At 45.7% G+C, this 22,221-nt stretch overlaps 1 protein-coding gene across 5 annotated transcripts in view; it reads left to right on the forward strand.

The window, feature by feature from the left end:
- The first annotated feature begins 10,607 nt into the window (after positions 1–10,607).
- The window catches only part of TMEM39A (transmembrane protein 39A), a 98,145-nt gene continuing 86,531 nt past the window's right edge, over positions 10,608–22,221 (forward strand). For 4 of the 5 annotated variants that reach the window (XM_082248357.1, XM_082248360.1, XM_082248359.1 and 1 more), the window contains exon 1: positions 10,608–10,802. The gene's annotated coding sequence lies outside the window, so the exon portion shown is untranslated. Of the gene's footprint in view, positions 10,803–12,829; positions 12,847–22,221 lie in introns of those variants that run through there. The other variant, XM_082248358.1, reaches the window with a different exon arrangement.

The raw sequence follows: 22,221 nt of genomic DNA on the forward strand, positions 1-22,221 counted from the left end.
CGACTGTCCTGTGTGTGCCTAGGGGTATCCAGGGGTATCCAACAGGCTCCCCTATTGGATACAGTGGGGACACTCCCTCAGCCCAGATGAATCACACATGGACACATGCAACAGGCATAACTACTGATCAGGCTCCCCTGATAAGCAGATGGAGCAGACTATGATTTGCCTGCTACTCCCCTGTTAAGCAGGCAGAGAAAAATATTCTCCTTCCTAGTACCTATCTAGGAGGGTGCTACACACATAATGTCCTCTTTCAAAGGATATAAGTGAATTCTGCAAATAACATCTCGTGGTTGATAAGAGGGACCTTTAGGTTGCAGGGCCATCTCAATGTGTTTAGTGGGGGGTTCACCCAGTAGGTTGTAAAATAGAATCTGTAAGGTAGATTGTAGCTCTTCAGAGCCGTCTTGTTCAAGTAGGCCGCTCACACAAATGTTCCTGCACCCCCTGTTGTCCAGGTCCTCAAGGTGACGTTGCATTTCCCGTAGTAGCAGGCGATGGTCAGCTCCTTGAAGCTGGGTACGATAACCTGACAATTTAGTTTCCTGGATCTCCTCTTCCGCCATCTCCACCCTGTCCGCAAGGTGCTTGAGATCTGTTTGGAGGGCTTGGATTTCGGTGCGGCATGTAGACTTAACATCTTCCATTAACTGTTTAAAGTCCTCTTTAGTGGGAATAACTTGGAGATAGGAACGCGAGGAAGGAGAGATTTTGGGAAGAGGAGCAGACGCCAGCGTCTGTAAAGGCAGGTGGGGGGAAGAAGGCAACAGTTGAGGCACCACTGAGATGGCATGCTTAACTTGGGGTGCAGGCAACATGTGAGGATCCCATGGTTCATACCACCCTGGAGTATGTGGGGGGGGGGAAGGAAGCAGGTGGGCTGAGCCCCCCCTCAATGGAATAGTGCAGAAGAGCATTTAGCAGGGATATGAGTCATGGGGGGCCCTATAGCACCCCTGGAGGAGCTGGGATTCTGGGACTGAGGAGGTCTCTGAGACTTGGGAGAGGTGGGTGCTGAAATGGAGGTATGAGGGGATGTGTGATTCTCCAAATACCTTGCCATCTGCACTGGATGGACCGGGGGTTGGTCCACGATGAGAAAGCAAGTCTTTTCAAAAATGAAATTAGTCATAAATGAGTCCTTATCAGACTGGTACAGATTACATGGAGTCCAGGAGAAATGGGACTACTTAAAAGGTGCATTATTGAAGGCAACAGAAAATTGCATTATACTTGTCAGTAAAAGCAAAAAAAGGAAGAGACCACTGTGGTACTCAGCAGAAGTGGCCCAAATCATTAAAAATAAAAAGCTAGCATTTTGTAATTATAAAAAAACCCAGAGCAATGAAGATAAGGAAATCTACAAGATTAGGCAGAAAGAGGCCAAGCAAGTTATAAGAACTTCTAAAGCGCAGGCAGAAGAAAAACTAGCTCAGTCTATGAAAAAGGGGGATAAGACATTCTTCAGATATATAAATGAAAAAAGGAAATTAAAACAAGGAATAACTAAATTAAAAACAAAGGACAGAAGGTATGTAGAAGAGAATAAAGGGCTAGCCGACTGCCTTAATGAATACTTCTGTTCAGTTTTTACAGAAGAAAAAGGAGAAGGACCTCCACTTGAAAGGATGACTAATGAATCGTTTGATGCATGTGTCTTTACAGAGGAAGACGTTCTAAGATTGCTGTCTAAAGTGAAGACAAATAAGTCACAGGGTCCTGATGAGATACACCCAAAATTATTAAAAGAGCTTAGTGGTGAGCTGGCAAAACCATTAACAGATTTATTTAACCAATCATTAGTAACAGGAGTTGTCCCGGAAGATTGGAAATTGGCAAATGTCGTGCCCATTCACAAGAAAGGTAGTAGAGAGGAATCGAGCAACTATAGACCAGTGAGTCTGACATCAAAAGTAGGCAAATTAATGGAAACCCTATTAAAGGATAGGATTGTGGAACATCTTAAATCCCATGGATTGCAAGATGAAAAACAACATGGGTTTACTTCAGGGAGATCATGTCAAACAAATCTTATAGATTTTTTTGACTGGGTGACTAAAATAATAGACGGTGGAGGTGCAGTAGACATTGCATATCTAGATTTTAGTAAGGCTTTTGACACTGTCCCACATAGAAGACTTATCAATAAACTGCAGTCATTGAGCATGGACTCCCATATTGTTGAGTGGATTAGGCAGTGGCTGAGTGACAGACAACAGAGGGTTGTAGTCAATGGAGAACATTCAGAACAAGGTCATGTTACCAGTGGGGTACCTCAGGGATCTGTACTGGGACCAATTTTGTTTAATATCTTCATAAGTGATATTGCAAAAGGCCTTGATGGTAAGGTTTGTCTTTTTGCTGATGACACAAAGATATGTAACAGGGTTGATGTTCCTGGAGGGAAACGCCAAATGGAAAAGGATTTAGGAAAACTAGAAGAATGGTCAGAACTCTGGCAACTGAAATTTAATGTGGATAAGTGCAAGATAATGCACCTGGGGCGTAAAAACCCAAGGGCAGAATATAGAATATTTGACACAGTCCTGACCTCAGTATCTGAGGAAAGGGATTTAGGAGTAATTATTTCAGAAGACTTAAAGGTGGGAAGACAATGTAATAGAGCAGCACGAAATGCCAGCAGAATGCTTGGATGTATAGGGAGAGGTATAAGCAGTAGAAAGAGAGAAGTGCTTATGCCGCTGTACAGAACACTGGTGAGACCTCACTTGGAGTATTGTGCGCAGTACTGGAGGCCATATCTCCAGAAGGATATAGATACTCTAGAGAGAGTTCAGAGAAGAGCTACTAAACTAGTACATGGATTGCAGGAAAAAACTTACCAGGAAAGGTTAAAGGACCTTAACATGTATAGCTTGGAAGAAAGAAGAGACAGAGGGGATATGATAGAAACTTTTCAATACATAAAGGGAATCAAATCGGTAAAGGAGGAGAGCATATTTAAAAGAAGAAAAACTACCACAAGAGGACACAGTTTTAAATTAGAGGGGCAAAGGTTTAAAAGTAATATGAGGAAGTATTACTTTACTGAGAGAGTAGTGGATGCATGGAATAACCTTCCTGCAGAAGTGGTAGCTGCAAATACAGTGAAGGAGTTTAAGCATGCATGGGATAGGCATAAGGCTATCCTTCATATAAGATAGGGCCAGGGACTATTCATAGGATTCAGATATATTGGGCAGACTAGACGGGCCAAATGGTTCTTATCTGCCGACACATTCTATGTAAGTCAATGGAGTAGTCCGAGGAAGTGGGGGACCCAGGGCTTTCCCCTCCAATGCACGACTGCAAGCAGGGTTCGTGTGCATTCCTCAGCAGACACGGGAAGGCGTTGGAGCATAGTGTGCATGAGTGTGTAAGATTCTGGTACCTCCGGTACCCTTAATCACCACTTTCTCTGTAATGCGTCCCACCTTTCTCTTCAGGTGGTACGCATATACCTTTAAGAACGATGATGTCACTGCTGAGCGCCGCAGAGCGGCTATTTCAACCGCTGGCGGTCTCACTCACATTGTTCGTTCAACCTGCCTTGTTATCCACATGCTTTCAAGCCTGTCTCTCGATCGGAACCTCCAGCTATTCCCTTTACCTGGAGCAGACCGGAACCTCGCTACTGATCCCTGTATCTCGCTACCGGATCATTCCTTATCTACTGGACCTCTCTAAACTACTAACATTAGTGATAAGTACCCCGCAGGGGTAACCTTATTGCACTATCTACCTATGCACATTAAGGACTGTTACCACCTATCCATACTATCCTATCATCTGCACTGTTACATAGATTGCTAGCTCTTCAGCCTACTACCATCTATCATCTGCACTGCTGCATAGATTGCTAGCTCTCCTGTCTACTACTATCTATCCTTGCACTGGGTTAGTCTATCCTGTATTTGTCATCTGCTGTCCTCACCACCTGTTAGCATACTCGATACTAACCTATCTGCATTCCTAAATACCATCTTGAACTCTCCTATACAAAACCTATCAAGTGATTACCATCCTTGTCACTGTTCACACCTGTCCCTTCAGCACATCACCTTCATACTATCATATACATACTATCACTCCAGGAACATCTCATTGAGTGTGTATATATCTGTATGTTGAAGCTGACAGGCCCACGGTGATGAGTCCTGGAGAGTTGGATCTGGTATTCAACACATCTCTACATGACTACTGAGTGGACATTTTGCAGCTGCAAATCCAGCCTATAATAAAAACGCAGGAGCGTTACAGATTGAACGAACCTTAAAAATGGATTCAGCAGAATTACCCACTCAAGTGACACAATTAACACAACAAGTAAAAGCGTTAATACTTGCTCTGACTGACGTACAAGAAAAGAATCAGACTCTGACACAGCAGGTAACCCAGCTCTCACGGCTTACTGCTGTTCAGCCTCCTGAACCTAAAATAAACCCAGTAGCCTCGGATTACCTTACCCAAATAAAAGACTATTTGGGTTTACTCAATACCACCATATCACACGCTCACAGTCAACAAAAAAAGTACTACGACCTTCGTAGAAGACCTTCTCCTCAGTATGCTATTGGGGACCTTGTTTGGCTATCGACAAAGAACTTAAGATTAAAAATCCCTAGCAAGAAGCTTGGACCTTTATTTTTGGGACCCTTCCCAATTAAAAAACTTATCGGAAAAGCTGCAGTACAGCTCACCCTACCAGCAGATCTCAAGATCCATCCCATCTTCCATGTGTCGCTACTGAAGCCCCATGTTCCTAACCAAGGAATAAGGCCTACCATCTTGCCTCCACCTCCAATACAAGTTGAAGGCGGAGAAGAGTATGAGATCAAGGAAATTTTGGATTCTCGCATCCATAGAGGAAGACTCCAGTATCTCATAAGATGGAAGAACTATGGACCCCAAGACGACACCTGGCTAGATACCTCTGATATTCATGCGCCTAGACTTATACGGAACTTTCACTTGAAACACCCAGAGAAACCTGTCCTATAGGCCTTCCGGAGCCGGCCTTAAGGGGGGGGGGGGTACTGTAAGATTCTGGTACCTCCGGTACCCTTAATCACCACTTTCTCTGTAATGCGTCCCACCTTTCTCTTCAGGTGGTACGCATATACCTTTAAGAACGATGATGTCACTGCTGAGCGCCGCAGAGCGGCTATTTCAACCACCGGCGGTCTCACTCACATTGTTCGTTCAACGTGCCTTGTTATCCACATGCTTTCAAGCCTGTCTCTCGATCGGAACCTCCAGCTATTCCCTTTACCTGGAGCAGACCGGAACCTCGCTACTGATCCCTGTATCTCGCTACCGGATCATTCCTTATCTACTGGACCTCTCTAAACTACTAACATTACAAGGGATAAGTACCCCGCAGGGGAACCCTCCATAACCTTATTGCACTATCTACCTATGCACATTAAGGACTGTTACTACCTATCCATACTATCCTATCATCTGCACTGTTACATAGATTGCTAGCTCTTCAGCCTACTACCATCTATCATCTGCACTGCTGCATAGATTGCTAGCTCTCCTGTCTACTACTATCTATCCTTGCACTGGGTTAGTCTATCCTGTATTTGTCATCTGCTGTCCTCACCACCTGTTAGCATACTCGATACTAACCTATCTGCATTCCTAAATACCATCTTGAACTCTCCTATACAAAACCTATCAAGTGATTACCATCCTTGTCACTGTTCACACCTGTCCCTTCAGCACATCACCTTCATACTATCATATACATACTATCACTCCAGGAACATCTCATTGAGTGTGTATATATCTGTATGTTGAAGCTGACAGGCCCACGGTGATGAGTCCTGGAGAGTTGGATCTGGTATTCAACACATCTCTACATGACTACTGAGTGGACATTTTGCAGCTGCAAATCCAGCCTATAATAAAAACGCAGGAGCGTTACAGATTGAACGAACCTTAAAAATGGATTCAGCAGAATTACCCACTCAAGTGACACAATTAACACAACAAGTAAAAGCGTTAATACTTGCTCTGACTGACGTACAAGAAAAGAATCAGACTCTGACACAGCAGGTAACCCAGCTCTCACGGCTTACTGCTGTTCAGCCTCCTGAACCTAAAATAAACCCAGTAGCCTCGGATTACCTTACCCAAATAAAAGACTATTTGGGTTTACTCAATACCACCATATCACACGCTCACAGTCAACAAAAAAAGTACTACGACCTTCGTAGAAGACCTTCTCCTCAGTATGCTATTGGGGACCTTGTTTGGCTATCGACAAAGAACTTAAGATTAAAAATCCCTAGCAAGAAGCTTGGACCTTTATTTTTGGGACCCTTCCCAATTAAAAAACTTATCGGAAAAGCTGCAGTACAGCTCACCCTACCAGCAGATCTCAAGATCCATCCCATCTTCCATGTGTCGCTACTGAAGCCCCATGTTCCTAACCAAGGAATAAGGCCTACCATCTTGCCTCCACCTCCAATACAAGTTGAAGGCGGAGAAGAGTATGAGATCAAGGAAATTTTGGATTCTCGCATCCATAGAGGAAGACTCCAGTATCTCATAAGATGGAAGAACTATGGACCCCAAGACGACACCTGGCTAGATACCTCTGATATTCATGCGCCTAGACTTATACGGAACTTTCACTTGAAACACCCAGAGAAACCTGTCCTATAGGCCTTCCGGAGCCGGCCTTAAGGGGGGGGGGGTACTGTAAGATTCTGGTACCTCCGGTACCCTTAATCACCACTTTCTCTGTAATGCGTCCCACCTTTCTCTTCAGGTGGTACGCATATACCTTTAAGAACGATGATGTCACTGCTGAGCGCCGCAGAGCGGCTATTTCAACCACCGGCGGTCTCACTCACATTGTTCGTTCAACGTGCCTTGTTATCCACATGCTTTCAAGCCTGTCTCTCGATCGGAACCTCCAGCTATTCCCTTTACCTGGAGCAGACCGGAACCTCGCTACTGATCCCTGTATCTCGCTACCGGATCATTCCTTATCTACTGGACCTCTCTAAACTACTAACATTACAAGGGATAAGTACCCCGCAGGGGAACCCTCCATAACCTTATTGCACTATCTACCTATGCACATTAAGGACTGTTACTACCTATCCATACTATCCTATCATCTGCACTGTTACATAGATTGCTAGCTCTTCAGCCTACTACCATCTATCATCTGCACTGCTGCATAGATTGCTAGCTCTCCTGTCTACTACTATCTATCCTTGCACTGGGTTAGTCTATCCTGTATTTGTCATCTGCTGTCCTCACCACCTGTTAGCATACTCGATACTAACCTATCTGCATTCCTAAATACCATCTTGAACTCTCCTATACAAAACCTATCAAGTGATTACCATCCTTGTCACTGTTCACACCTGTCCCTTCAGCACATCACCTTCATACTATCATATACATACTATCACTCCAGGAACATCTCATTGAGTGTGTATATATCTGTATGTTGAAGCTGACAGGCCCACGGTGATGAGTCCTGGAGAGTTGGATCTGGTATTCAACACATCTCTACATGACTACTGAGTGGAGATTTTGCAGCTGCAAATCCAGCCTATAATAAAAACGCAGGAGCGTTACAGAGTGTAGGCCCTGGGCGCCGGTGTGGGTGAGGCCAGTGCTGCATGCGGTGCAGCAGTGAGAGAGGCCGCCATGAGGAAGCACTCACCAGTGTTGTTGGTGTGCGTCCGCTATTCTGGAGCGATATTAGGGAGTCCGAAGAAGCCCGATCGTTCACTAAGGGTGAGGGAGAGAGCTGCAGTGAGGCGTGGGGGCAGGATGGAGAGGCATCCAGCGCCATCTTGTCTGCTCCTCCCGGCGTCATGTTGGCCAAAATTAAGAAGCCGCGGAGGGTGTCGGAGGAACTGGGAGGAGGTTGGGAGGGTCCCCTGGCTTTAGTGGGGTGAGTAACTCTGGATCTGCCCATATAGTAGCGGAGGAAAGTCACCTAAAGTAGAATGTAGCTGCGGGCTTGGGGAGAGCGGTTCTCCTAGGCGTCCATGCAGGTCGGCTTCCGGACACGCTCAGCCTGTGATGCTGTTTTGATGTTACATTTTGAAAGAAGCTGGACTCCAGCAGTAGAAAGGTGGTGGAGGCCATGTTGGTACACCCCGCACTGCTCAGCGCTAAACCTTTTAGTATCCATTCACACTGGTACGACTTGTCAGGCGACTTGGTCAGCCTGACAAGTCGTGCACCGTCGCTCCCATATTGTAGTACAGGACCGGTTCTAATAGGAGCGACACAAGTCGCTCCGACTTAGAAAAAGGGTCCTGTACTACTTCGGGGCGACCTGGAGGCGACTTGCATTGACTTCCATTATGTGAAGTCCGTGCAAGTCGCGCTGCACGCGACTTCACAGGTCACCCCCTAAGTCGGAGCGACCTAGTGTGAACGGAGCCTTAGGCTTTCAAAATGAAACATTCAAACAGCATCACAGATGTCAATATACTATATTTTTTTATGTATGTTCACTTTATTGCTAAAATTACTCTGAAATTCAAGCCGTAGCTGGATGTAGTAAAATGTTCGCTGCCGCCTTCTGACTGCAGATGTTTTGTCAGATTAGCAAACCTGGTAGCTGTGGAACGCATGCACAGCTGACGGAACGTCGCTTCCATTACCTAATCTGACAGGTTCGCTATTCTGACAGAACACGGGTCCTCGGGCAAACCCTCCTCTGACACTTTTACCTATAGGTAAGCCTATGATAAGGCTTACCTATAGGTACTGTAAATATCTCCTAAACATGTACCGTTTAGGAGATATTTACCTTACATGCAGCCAGTGACGTCACTGGCGCATGCGCTTTGAAGGAACGGCCGCTGGTGCCGTTTCTTCAGAGCCCCGTGCCATGACTGTCGGCTCCTGCGCGTGTGTGCAGGAGTGACGTCACCGCGGCTCTGGCCAATCAGATGGCCGGATGCCGCGATCCCAGGAGACGGGCGACTGGACATGTCGCCCGTCATACAGGTAAGCAGGCTGCACGGCGGGGGCTCGTTCTAAGGTAAGTATTGCATAATGAGCTAGTATGCGATGCATACTAGCTCATTCATTATGTGTTTCTCTTACAGGTTGCCAAAAAAAAAAAAAAGTTGTACTGGTTTACAACCTCTTTAAGAGGAGTTTTTTTTTCTCTTAAAGTCAAAATGACTTTTTTTTTTTTTTTTTGCTTTTACTGATAAATGAGAGATTTGGGGTCTTTTTGACCCCAGATCTCTCAGTAAAGTGGTACCTGTCATACTTATTTCTATTACAAGGGATGTTTAAATTCCTTGTAATAGGAATAAAAATTATCGAAAAAAATATATTAAAGTGCCCCATCGCTCCGAGCTCGTAAGGCATACGTAAGTCACACCCGCATATTAAGCAGTGTTTTGAGGTATCGCCAGAATTGAGGTATCGCCACAATCGCTAGAGCGAGAGCTATAATTCTAGTGCAGGACCCCCTCTGTAACTCTAAACTGGTAACCTGTAAAATATTTTTCATGCGTCACCTATGGAGATTTTTAATTACCAATGTTTGTCGCCATTCAAAGAGCATGCGCAATTTTAAGGCATGACATGTTGGGTATCTAATTACTCGGCATAACATCATGTTTCATATCATACAAAAAAATTGGGCTAACTTCACTGTTTTTGTTTTTTTTTTACAATTTATGAAAGTGTATTTTTGTTTTTTAAATTGCATTTGAAAGACCGCTGAGCAAACACAGTGTGACATAAAATATTGCAATTTTGTTCTCTAGGGTCTGGTCTAAAAAAAAAAAAATATATATATATATATGTATATATATATAGATATATATATATATATATATATATATATATATATATATATATATATATATATAGATTATTATTATATAGCGCCAACAGTTTTTTTTTTTTTTTTTACAATTTGAGGGAAGACAATACAGTTACAATACAGTTCAAAACAGGAGGAACTAGAGGGCCCTGCTCGTTAGAGCTTACAATCTAGAAGGGAGGATATATGTATATATATCTATATATGTATATATATAGATATATATATAACGTGTGGGGGTTCTAAGTGATTTTCTAGCAAAAAAATACAGATTTTTACTTGTAAACAACAAATGTCAGAAAAAGCCAGCGTCAGCAAGTGGTAAAGGAAGGTCTATTCATTGCACTTTGGGGGTTTGGCTCCAGTTTGGACACATGCAGCTGTGATTTGAAATACTGTGGGGAAAAATAATTTTATATTTGTTCATTTATTGACTGATTTTATATTTTGCAATAACAAAGCGCTGTATCAATAAATAAGAACTTATACAGATGTGGTGTGCAGTACAGGTGTGCCACAACCAAGATGGCGCCTCTCAGTTTATAGGTTGCATGTATCGATGTCTAAACACCCTACAACCCCCCATAAAATATGGAATGACAGAACCCCTTAGGCTCTGGTTCTCTTTCAATGCCGGTTATTGTATCAGCAGGTAAGCAGCACCGGGCACTGCTTTTCCCCCGAGACGTGCCACCAGTAAGATGGCGGAGGGGAGTCCCCCGTTTGCAACACTGAGCATGCGCGCCGGGGGTCGCTGGCTGATGACGGAGGAGCTCGCTCTGCCACGTCTCTCCTGGGCAGCTGCAGAAAGAGGGAAGAAGAGAGAGAGAGGGGGAGAGATAGGCTGCTGTACCGGTACCCCCCCTCCTCCACCTACACAACATGAGCCAGTCCGGAGATCCCTACTGGGGGGAAGAGAAGTGCCACAACTGATGTCTGAGCCACCCCCTCCCCCACCTGTACATGTGTGAGTATGACACCCCCCTATAATATATACAACCCCCCTCCCCCACCTGTACATGTGTGAGTATGACACCCCCTATAATATATACAACCCCCCTCCCCCACCTGTACATGTGTGAGTATGACCCCCCTCCCCCACCTGTACATGTGTGAGTATGACACCCCCCTATAATATATACAACCCCCTCCCCCACCTGTACATGTGTGAGTATGACACCCCCCTATAATATATACAACCCCCTCCCCCACCTGTACATGTGTGAGTATGACACCCCCCTATAATATATACAACCCCCTCCCCCACCTGTACATGTGTGAGTATGACACCCCCCTATAATATATACAACCCCCCTCCCCCACCTGTACATGTGTGAGTATGCCCCCCCCATAATATATAGAACCCCCTCCCCCACCTGTACATGTGTGAGTATGACACCCCCCTATAATATATACAACCCCCCTCCCCCACTGTACATGTGTGAGTATGACACCCCCTATAATATATACAACCCCCCTCCCCCACTGTACATGTGTGAGTATGACACCCCCTATAATATATACAACCCCCCTCCCCCACTGTACATGTGTGAGTATGACACCCCCCCCCCATAATATATACAACCCCCCTCCCCCACCTGTACATGTGTGAGTATGCCCCCCCCATAATATATAGAACCCCCTCCCCCACCTGTACATGTGTGAGTATGACACTCCCCCTATAATATATAGAACCCCCTCCCCCACCTGTACATGTGTGAGTATGACACCCCCTATAATATATACAACCCCCCTCCCCCACTGTACATGTGTGAGTATGACACCCCCTATAATATATACAACCCCCCTCCCCCACTGTACATGTGTGAGTATGACACCCCCCCCCCATAATATATACAACCCCCCTCCCCCACCTGTACATGTGTGAGTATGACACCCCCCCCCCTATAATATATACAACCCCCCTCCCCCACTGTACATGTGTGAGTATGACACCCCCCTATAATATATACAACCCCCTCCCCCACTGTACATGTGTGAGTATGACACCCCCCCCTATAATATATACAACCCCCTCCCCCACTGTACATGTGTGAGTATGACACCCCCTATAATATATACAACCCCCCTCCCCCACCTGTACATGTGTGAGTATGACACCCCCCCCCCATAATATATACAACCCCCCTCCCCCACCTGTACATGTGTGAGTATGACACCCCCCCCCCCTATAATATATACAACCCCCCTCCCCCACCTGTACATGTGTGAGTATGACACCCCCCCCTATAATATATACAACCCCCCTCCCCCACTGTACATGTGTGAGTATGACACCCCCTATAATATATACAACCCCCCTCCCCCACTGTACATGTGTGAGTATGACACCCCCCCCCATAATATATACAACCCCCCTCCCCCACCTGTACATGTGTGAGTATGACACCCCCCCCCCCCTATAATATATACAACCCCCTCCCCCACCTGTACATGTGTGAGTATGACACCCCCCATAATATATACAACCCCCTCCCCCACTGTACATGTGTGAGTATGACACCCCCCTATAATATATACAACCCCCTCCCCCACCTGTACATGTGTGAGTATGACACCCCCCTATAATATATACAACCCCCTCCCCCACCTGTACATGTGTGAGTATGACACCCCCTATAATATATACAACCCCCCTCCCCCACCTGTACATGTGTGAGTATGACACCCCCTATAATATATACAACCCCCTCCCCCACCTGTACATGTGTGAGTATGACACCCCCCCAATAATATATACAACCCCCCCTCCCCCACCTGTACATGTGTGAGTATGACACCCCCTATAATATATACAACCCCCTCCCCCACCTGTACATGTGTGAGTATGACACCCCCCTATAATATATACAACCCCCCTCCCCCACTGTACATGTGTGAGTATGACACCCCCCCCCCCTATAATATATACAACCCCCTCCCCCACCTGTACATGTGTGAGTATGACACCCCCCCATAATATATACACCCCCTCCCCCACCTGTACATGTGTGAGTTATTCCCCCCCCCCCCCCCATATAATATATACACTTCTTTCCCACCTGTACAGATGACTATGACTCCCCCCCCCCCCCCATACACTCCCTGCCTGTATAAGTATCCCCCCATATAATACACCCCAGCCTATATCTGCCATATAGCTTGGGGTAGCCGGGTTATCCAGGTAAGTGGACACCAAGGTCTCCTTCATTCATGAATGGATAGGCTGCATTCTCAGTGATGTCACCGGTCTCTAGTGAATGGATAGGCTGCATTCTCAGTGATGTCACCGGTCTCTAGTGAATGGATAGGCTGCATTCTCAGTGATGTCATCGGTCTCTAGTGAATATATAGACGGCATTCTCAGTGATGTCACCGGTCTCTAGTGAATGGATAGGCTGCATTCTCAGTGATGTCATCGGTCTCTAGTGATTGGATAGGCTACATTCTCAGTGATGTCACCAGTCTCTAGTGAATGGATAGGCTGCATTCTCAGTGATGTCATCAGTCTCTAGTGAATGGATAGGCTGCATTCTCAGTGATGTCACCGGTCTCTAGTGAATGGATAGGCTGCATTCTCAGTGATGTCATCGGTCTCTAGTGATTGGATAGGCTGTATTCTCAGTGATGTCACCGCTCTCTAGTGAATGGATTGGCTGCACAGAGAGTTTCTCCTCTCACCATACTGTTACTCTTCCTGAGAATTTGGAGATCAGTTTCAGAGGAAGCAGTTTGCAGTAATTCTTGCATAGCATGTGTCCTGTGTGATTAATTACACCTTGTCACATAGACAGCCATTGGCCGCACTCCATTTTCTTTGCGGTTAGTTTGTGCCCGGAGGTGCTTTTTATTTGTGCTCCGGCCTTTTTTTTTTTTTTTTGTACTGTAGTTTGCAATCTGTTTATAGATCTCTAGATATGAGCTGTTCTTTGTCTTCAGTGAGCCTAGGAGGGCCTCCACAATGCAGGGGATCAGACTTCTTATTGCAGAGACCACAGCCGTGTATTGCCTGCCCTGACCGGCTTTAAAGTAGAACTCCAGTGGATGGTGGTGACAACATTTGAAATAAAGTGCAGTTGGCAGTTTGGCTTTGCCCTCCTCAAACGAGCGGCCATTCACCCTTCCACGCCGCCGTCTTCTACTGTTCTTCTTCTAGCTCCAGCATCTGATTGCTTCGGCCAGTGGTTTAATGCTTGCACATGTGCACTGCAGTCGCATTATCCCAGCTCCTGAGATGCGGGGAACGGCCCCGGACTCTATAGGAAAAATTGTTTTATTGCAGAAAAGACCTAACTATAGTTCTGCTTTAAAAAGTCAGTGGGAGTTGACAGCAGTGACAACTATCACTTGTTAACCACTTGGCTACTGGGCACTTTCACCCCCTTCCTGCCCAGGCCAGTTTTTAGCTTTCAGTGCTCTCACGCTTTGAATGACAATTGCGCGGTCATGCTACACTGCATCCATATGAATTTTTTTATCATTTTTTTCACACAAATAGAGCTTTCTTTTGGTGGTATTTAATCATCTCTGGGTTTTTTATTTGTTACAAAAAAAAAGAAAAAAGACAAAAAAATTTTGAAAAAAAAAAAAGTTTTTCTTATTTTCTGTGAGTAAATTTTGAAAGGAAATACATTTTTCTCCTTCACTGATGTGCGCTGATGAGGCGGCACTGATGGGCACTGATAGGCTGCACTGATGGGCACTGATAGGCTGCACTGATGGGCACTGATGAGGTGGCACTGATGAGGTGGCACTTATGGGCACTGATGAGGTGGCACTGATGAGGTACTAATATGCCGCACTGATGGGCACTGACGGGTGGCACTGATGGGCACTGACGGGTGGCACTGATGGGCACTGACGGGTGGCACTGATGGGCACTGACGGGTGGCACTGATGGGCACTGACGGGTGGCACTGATGGGCGGCACAATCAGTGCCCACACTCAGTGCCCATAGTGCTGCCAGTCAGTTCTCATCAGTGCCTAGATGAGCAGGCACTGACTGGCAGCACTATGGGCACTGATTGTGGGCACTGATGGGGCACTGATGGGGGGCAGTGTGGGCACTGATGGTGGGCACATTGTTTTTTATTTACCTCTGTAGTAATCAGGGCACTGGTGATCGGTGCCCTGATTAAATTTTTCTGTGTCCCCGAACGGCTGATCGGCTCTGCTCCTTCCTCACACTGCAGTCTCGGTGTGAGGATGGAGCGCTGGCGATGAGAGATGATCTCATATGTTTACATATGAGATCATCTCTCATTGCATGGGCCGATCACGTGGTAAATGGCCGCTGTGATTGGCCATTTACCACGGTCTGTGATTGGCTGTGTCCAAGGGACATGGCCGACACAGATTTTCCCCGATGCGCGCTCGCGGTGCCGTCCCTCGGAAGCTTGGCCCCCTCCTCCGTCACCGAGCCAGTAGGAATGCGCAGCGCGCTTCGCTCATGTGCAGTAGGGACCCAGCTGTGAAGCCGCAAGGCTTCACTGCCGGGTTAACTTATCGGCAATGGCGGCGGCAACACCCCACAGCCGATGGAAACATTGGCTGCGGTGCCAACATCACTGGACTCCAGGACAGGTAAGTGTCCTAATATTAAAAGTCAGCAGCTGCGGAGTGTGCGCGTGCGGAGTGTGCGCGTGCGGAGTGTGCGCGTGCGGAGTGTGCGCGTGCGGAGTGTGCGCGTGCGGAGTGTGCGCGTGCGGAGTGTGCGCGTGCGGAGTGTGCGCGTGCGGAGTGTGCGCGTGCGGAGTGTGCGCGTGGTGTGTGTGCGGAGTGTGTGTGAGGAGTGTGTGTACAGTGTGTGTGTGAGGAGTGTGTGTACAGTGTGTGTGTGAGGAGTGTGTGTACGGTGTGTGTGTACAGTGTGTGTGTGAGGAGTGTGTGTACAGTGTGTGGTGTGTGTGTACGGTGTGTGTGTGAGGAGTGTGTGTGTGTGGTGTGTGTGTGGTGTGTGTGAGGAGTGTGTGTGTGAGGAGTGTGTGTACGGTGTGTGTGTGCGGAGTGTGTGTGAGGAGTGTGTGTACAGTGTGTGTGTGAGGAGTGTGTGTATGGTGTGTGTGTACAGTGTGTGTGTGAGGAGTGTGTGTACGGTGTGTGTGTACAGTGTGTGGTGTGTGTGTACGGTGTGTGTGTGAGGAGTGTGTGTGTGAGGAGTGTGTGTACGGTGTGTGTGTGAGGAGTGTGTGTATGGTGTGTGTGTACAGTGTGTGTGTGAGGAGTGTGTGTACAGTGTGTGTGTGAGGAGTGTGTGTGTGGTGTGTGTGTACGGTGTGTGTGTGAGGAGTGTGTGTGTGAGGAGTGTGTGTACGGTGTGTGTGTGCGGAGTGTGTGTGAGGAGTGTGTGTACAGTGTGTGTGTGAGGAGTGTGTGTATGGTGTGTGTGTACAGTGTGTGTGTGAGGAGTGTGTGTACGGTGTGTGTGTACAGTGTGTGTGTGAGGAGTGTGTGTACGGTGTGTGTGTACAGTGTGTGTGTGAGGAGTGTGTGTACGGTGTGTGTGTACAGTGTGTGGTGTGTGTGTACGGTGTGTGTGTACGGTGTGTGTGTGTGAGGAGTGTGTGTGTGAGGAGTGTGTGTGTGAGGAGTGTGTGTACGGTGTGTGTGTACAGTGTGTGTGTGAGGAGTGTGTGTGTGAGGAGTGTGTGTACGGTGTGTGTGTACAGTGTGTGTGTGAGGAGTGTGTGTACAGTGTGTGTGTGGTGTGTGTGTGTGTGTGAGGAGTGTGTGTACAGTGTGTGTGTGGTGTGTGTGTGTGTACAGTGTGTGTGTGCGGAGTGTGTAGCTGCTGTCTTTTAATTTTTGTAGGGGGGAGGCGGAACTGCGCTTTAACCATTTCCATACTGGGTACTTTCACCCCCTTCCTGCCCAGGCCAATGTTCAGCTTTCAGCGCTCTCACACTTTGAATGACAATTGCGCGGTCATGCTACACTGTACCCATATGACATTTTTTTTTACGTAAATAGAGCTTTCTTTTGGTGGTATTTCACCACTGGGTTTTTTATTTTTTGCTTAATAAACAAAAAAAAAATGAAGATGTTAAAAAAAAAAAATAAGTTTTTCTTTGTTTCTGTTATAACATTTTGCAAATAAATAATTGTTCTTCATAAAATTCAGCCAAACTGTATTCTGCTACATTTTTTTTTTTTTCTTTTATTTACGTTTTTTTTTGTTTTTTTTTTTTTATAAAGTCCATTCACACTGCCGCGACTTGTGAGGCGACTTGTGTGCCCTCAAGTCGCCCCAAGTCGCTTGACATAACAAAAGCAATGTTAATGAATCAGTGCCGTCTTAATTGGCACTACTGAAGTCGCTCCGACTTCAGAAAAGGGTCCTGTACTACTTTGAGAGGCGACCTGTGATCCGACTTGTCCCATAGCCTTCAATGGGAGTCGCCTCCTTATCTTATTTGAAGCGACTTGTTATCAGACTTTCCATTAAAATGGTCCAGAACCAGAAAAAAAGATCATTTTTCTTAGAATTTTTAGTAGCACAGGGATGGGGCTCCGCTCCACCTGGGCGTTTTTGTTGCAGGCATTTATCGGGTATTTTTTGGGCGTCTTTGGAGGCAGGCATGACTTTTTTTGGATTTAGTGTCTGGCCGATAAACGCCTGCAACAAAAATGCCCAAAAAATGCCAGATAAATGCCTACAACAAAAACGCCCAGGTGGAGCGGAGCCCCATCACTGCGCTACTAAAAATTATAAGAAAAATGCTTTTTTTTTCTGGTTCTGGACATGCTACAGAGCTGAAACTTCACATGTACACTTAGATACCCCCAGACACTAAGGCTCCATGTATACGGGACGTTGTTAAAAGTCCCTTTGAATGCTGTAATTTTTAGGACGTTTGAAACGTCCGTTCGGTCGCGTTTGTACCCACGTTTAGCGGGCGTTTAGCGGCGTTTGCGGGCGTTTGTGTTTAGAAGCGTTCCTAGAGGTCAAAAAAATTATTCCCCTTTAAAATGGAAAAACGCGAACGCTAAACGTGGGTCATCGCGTTCGGACGCGTTTGTGCGTTTGAAACGCTGGGAAACACACGTTCGAACGCAAATAATTGCGTTCTAAAAAAAGTCCCTGAACGCAACTGCCTGCAAATGACTGTAAACGACCTGGTGTACATGGACAGTTAAGATAAAATGTAGATGGGTTCAGGGGCTTCTGAAAAAAACGCCCAACTGCTCCTAAACGGCCATTTCCAGCGTCCCGTGTACATGGAGCCTTAATCCAAAGAAATCTCTTTTTTTTTTTTTTTTTTTTTTTTTTTTCAATAATTGGCTCTCTATCAAAAACTACAATTTTTAACCACTTAAGCCCCGGAAGATTTTACCCCCTTCCTGACCAGGGGGTATTTTGCGATTCGGCACTGCGTGACTTTAACGGACAATTGCGTGGTCGTGCGACGCTGTACCTAAACAAATTTGACGTCCTTTTTTTCCCACAAACAGAGCTTTCTTTTGGTGATATTTGATCACCTCTGCGATTTTTTTTTTTTTTGACCATGCGCTATAAACAAAAAAAGAGCGTCAATTTTGCAAAAAAAACAATATTTTTCACATTTTTTTTATATGAAATCCCCCCAAAAAAAATGTAAAAATCAAAATTTTTTAAATTTTTGGCCAATTTGTTTTCTGCTACCTATGTTTGGTAAAAAAAAATCACAATAGGCGTATTTTGATTGGTTTGCGCAAAAGGTATTGCGTTTACTAACTACGGGAAAGATTTCTGTCATTTTTGTTCTTTTTTGTTCTTCTTTTTTTTTACGAGTAATGGCGGCGATCTGCGTTTTTTTTTTTTTCGGGATTGCGACATTGCGGCGGACAGGTCGGACCCTTGACTGACATTTTTGACACTTTTGGGGGTACCAGTGACATTACTGCAGTAATCAGTGCTATACATATGCACTGTTACTGTAAAAATGACACTGGCAGGGAAGGGGTTAACTGTATTGGAGAGGGAGGGGTTAAGTGTGTCTCTAGGGGCGTGATTCTAACTGTGATTGGATGTGGCTGTTTGTGTAACAGCACAGATCAACGGTCCTACATAGCAGGACCGTTAGATCTGTGCTTTTACACAGGGGAGAATGACAGGCGGCTTTGTTTACATTAGCCGCCTGCCTTTCTCCCTTCAGAGCGGACGATCGCGAGTGACCGGCGGACATCGGGTTCGCCGGTCACATGCACAGAGGTGTCCGTGAACGAGCCGAGGCGGTAGTGCGCCTCCGGCGGCGCGCGCTCGCACGCTATTGGCTCCCAGGCTAGTGACGTATATATACATCACTTTGCCTGGCCGAGGCTGACCGCCGCAGTAAATAGTAGTGCGGCGGTCGGCAACCGGTTAAGAACTTTTTTTTGTGTGATTGAGCTTGACCCAGAACCATCATATTCTGATTGGCCAAATACAAAGTCGTCTATCATACAAGTCGCTCTGAATTCACGCAAAGTCGCGCTAACAAGTCGCCCCTTATGAGGCGACTTTCTGGTCACGGCAGTGTGAATAGGGTCTTAAGCACACTGTGAGCAGAGCAATGCAGTGTTACCATAGCACTGTACTACTCTGGGGAGGTGATCAGGATTTTATTTCTTTTATTTTTTTCATACACATTATGATTTCTTATACCAGTGAATTTCACTGGTATAGGCAACCATTTTTATTGAATGATTGAATCAGTGTGTATTGTTGTGATTGGCCACAGCTAATCACATGGTATAGATGGGCTGTAATTGGCCCTGTCTGTACCATGTTATTACTGTGACCAATCACAATTGTACACAATAAATGACATGAATCAAAGCCATCTATTGTTTACATTTGTCATGTGATTGGTCACAGTGATCACATGGTCACAGCAGCGGGCCGATACACTGATCAGTCATCGGCTGTGTCTAGTGGGGAAACAGCCAGTGACCGATCACGCTGCAGGGGGGAACGTGCAAGAGGCGAGTTCTGGGATGACGTCCTATTACATCCACCCAGACCGGCAAATGTCCCGCCCAGCCGTCATTTGACAATAGGGGAAGTAGTTAAAGTAGAATGAAGGCAAATGTTTTTGTATTAGTTTTGGATGAAGCAGGGAGGGATTACCACCCCTGTCAGGTTTTTATTGCGGCCTGTGCTCCCTTTAGGTAGATTACAATGATTGTAAAGGGTATTTTTTAAAAAAATAACAAACATGTTCTACTTACCTGCTCTGAGCAGTAGTTTTGCACAGAGCTGCCCTGAACCTCCTCTTCTGGGGTCCCCCACCAGCACTCTTTGCTGCTCCTCTTTTCTAAGTACCCTCCCATAACAAGCTGCTTGTTATGAGGGCACTAGTATGGGTTTGATCCCGAGCCGAGCTATGTGGGTCTGTATACACACACAGCGCGGCTCACCCCTATCCCTATCCCATGCATCCATGTCGTAGCCATCTAAAGTTGTGTTAAAGTTGCATTACAAAATTGCGCAAGTGTAAATGGAGCCTGACTGAGGCCCATTCACACTTGTGCTACTGCAAAGTTGGGCTGACTTTAGGATAGGTGCAACTTTGATGCCAATGTGGATAGGTGACACTTTGGATAGGTGCAACTTTAATGCAATTTTGGATAGGTGCAACTTTGATGCTGCTTTTGATTGGTGCCACTTTGGATAGATGCAACTTTAATGCAATTTTGGATAGGTGACACTTTGGATAGGTGCAGCTTTGATGCCACTTTGGATAAGTGCAAGTTTGATGCAATTTTGGATAGGTGCAACTTTGGATAGGTGTCACTTTGATGCAATTTTGGATAGGTGTCACTTTGATGCAATTTTGGATAGGTGTCACTTTGGATAGGTGCAAGTTTGATGCAATTTTGGATAGGTGTCCCTTTGGATAGATGCAGCTTTGGATAAGTGCAAGTTTGATGCAAATTTGGGTAGGTGCAACTTTGATGCCACTTTGGATAGGTGCAACTTTGGATAGGTGTCACTTTGATGCCACTTTGGATAGGTGTAACTTTGATGCCACTTTGGATAGGTGCAACTTTGATGCCACTTTGGATAGGTGCAACTTTGGATAGGTGTCACTTTGATGCCACTTTGATGCCACTTTGGATAGGTGTAACTTTGATGCCACTTTGGATAGGTGCAACTTTGTTACAACTTTGGATAGGTACAACTTTGATGCCACTTTGGATAGGTGCAACTTTGATGCAATTTTGGATAGGTGCAACTTTGATGCAACTTTGGATAGGTGTCACTTTGATGCAATTTTGGATAGGTGCAACTTTGATGCAACTTTGGATAGGTGTCACTTTGATGCAATTTTGGGTAGGTGCAACTTTGGATAGGTGGCACTTTGATGCAACTTTGGATAGGTGGCACTTTGATACAACTTTGGATAGGTGGCACTTTGATGCAACTTTGGATAGGTGGCACTTTGATGCAACTTTGGATAGGTGGCACTTTGATACAACTTTGGATAGGTGGCACTTTGATGCAACTTTGGATAGGTGGCACTTTGATGCAACTTTGGATAGGTGGCACTTTGATGCAATTTTGGGTAGGTGCAACTTTGATGCAACTTGGATACGACTTTGGCTTTGACCAATTATAATAGACAACTGTTTCACAACTGTTGCATTGTATGACTTTTATGCAACCTTTGAGGGTTAGCATTGAAGTCTATGGCCCTCAGGTTGTATGAAAGTCGGACCAAAGTAGTGCGTGAACTACTTTGAAGTTGTTGCTACTTTAAGTCGCACATATATGAATGGGAATGACTTGTCGTGTGACTTTGATGTTCAAAGTTGCACGACAAGTCGCACAAGTTTGAATTGAGCCTAAACCTTTCTGCATTGTGCGCATTTTAGATGCATTTGACATGCATATACAAGTATTTGCTTTGCATTTTTGGCACGGGGAAGGACAGGTTATCAAAGGAGCCAAACGTGTTTTCTTTTCCCCCCCCAGGGTTGCGTTGAGTAGCAATTACATGTGTTTACACTGCGAGAAAAATGAAGCTTGCTTTATTTTGCATTGCAACGGCGTGAACTGTTCTCATAGGCTGACATGGATGTTGGACTTTATGCAGTGCTAATGTCTTAAAAAAAAATGCATCCCACTGCTTCTGGTTTAAAAGGGCCCTGAATAAATCCCATCACCTACAGCGCAGGTGCATGCAGTGACCTGATGGCGCCACTCCAAAGATGAATGGGCTCTCGTTGGTGTTTTCCCCCACAGTGTCTCTAAAGTGAATGCAATGCCGTCACTGCTTAGACAACTTTGATGCAACTTTGGATAGATGTACTGTTGCAACTTTGGATAGGTGTAACTTTGATGCAATTTTGGGTAGGTGCAACTTTGATGCCAGTTTGGAGAGGCTTAACTTTGGAGAGGCGTAACTTCGATGCAATTTTGGAT

This window comes from Pelophylax lessonae (genome assembly GCF_965119305.1).
Source record: "Pelophylax lessonae genome assembly, chromosome: 2".
Lineage (NCBI taxonomy): Eukaryota > Metazoa > Chordata > Amphibia > Anura > Ranidae > Pelophylax > Pelophylax lessonae.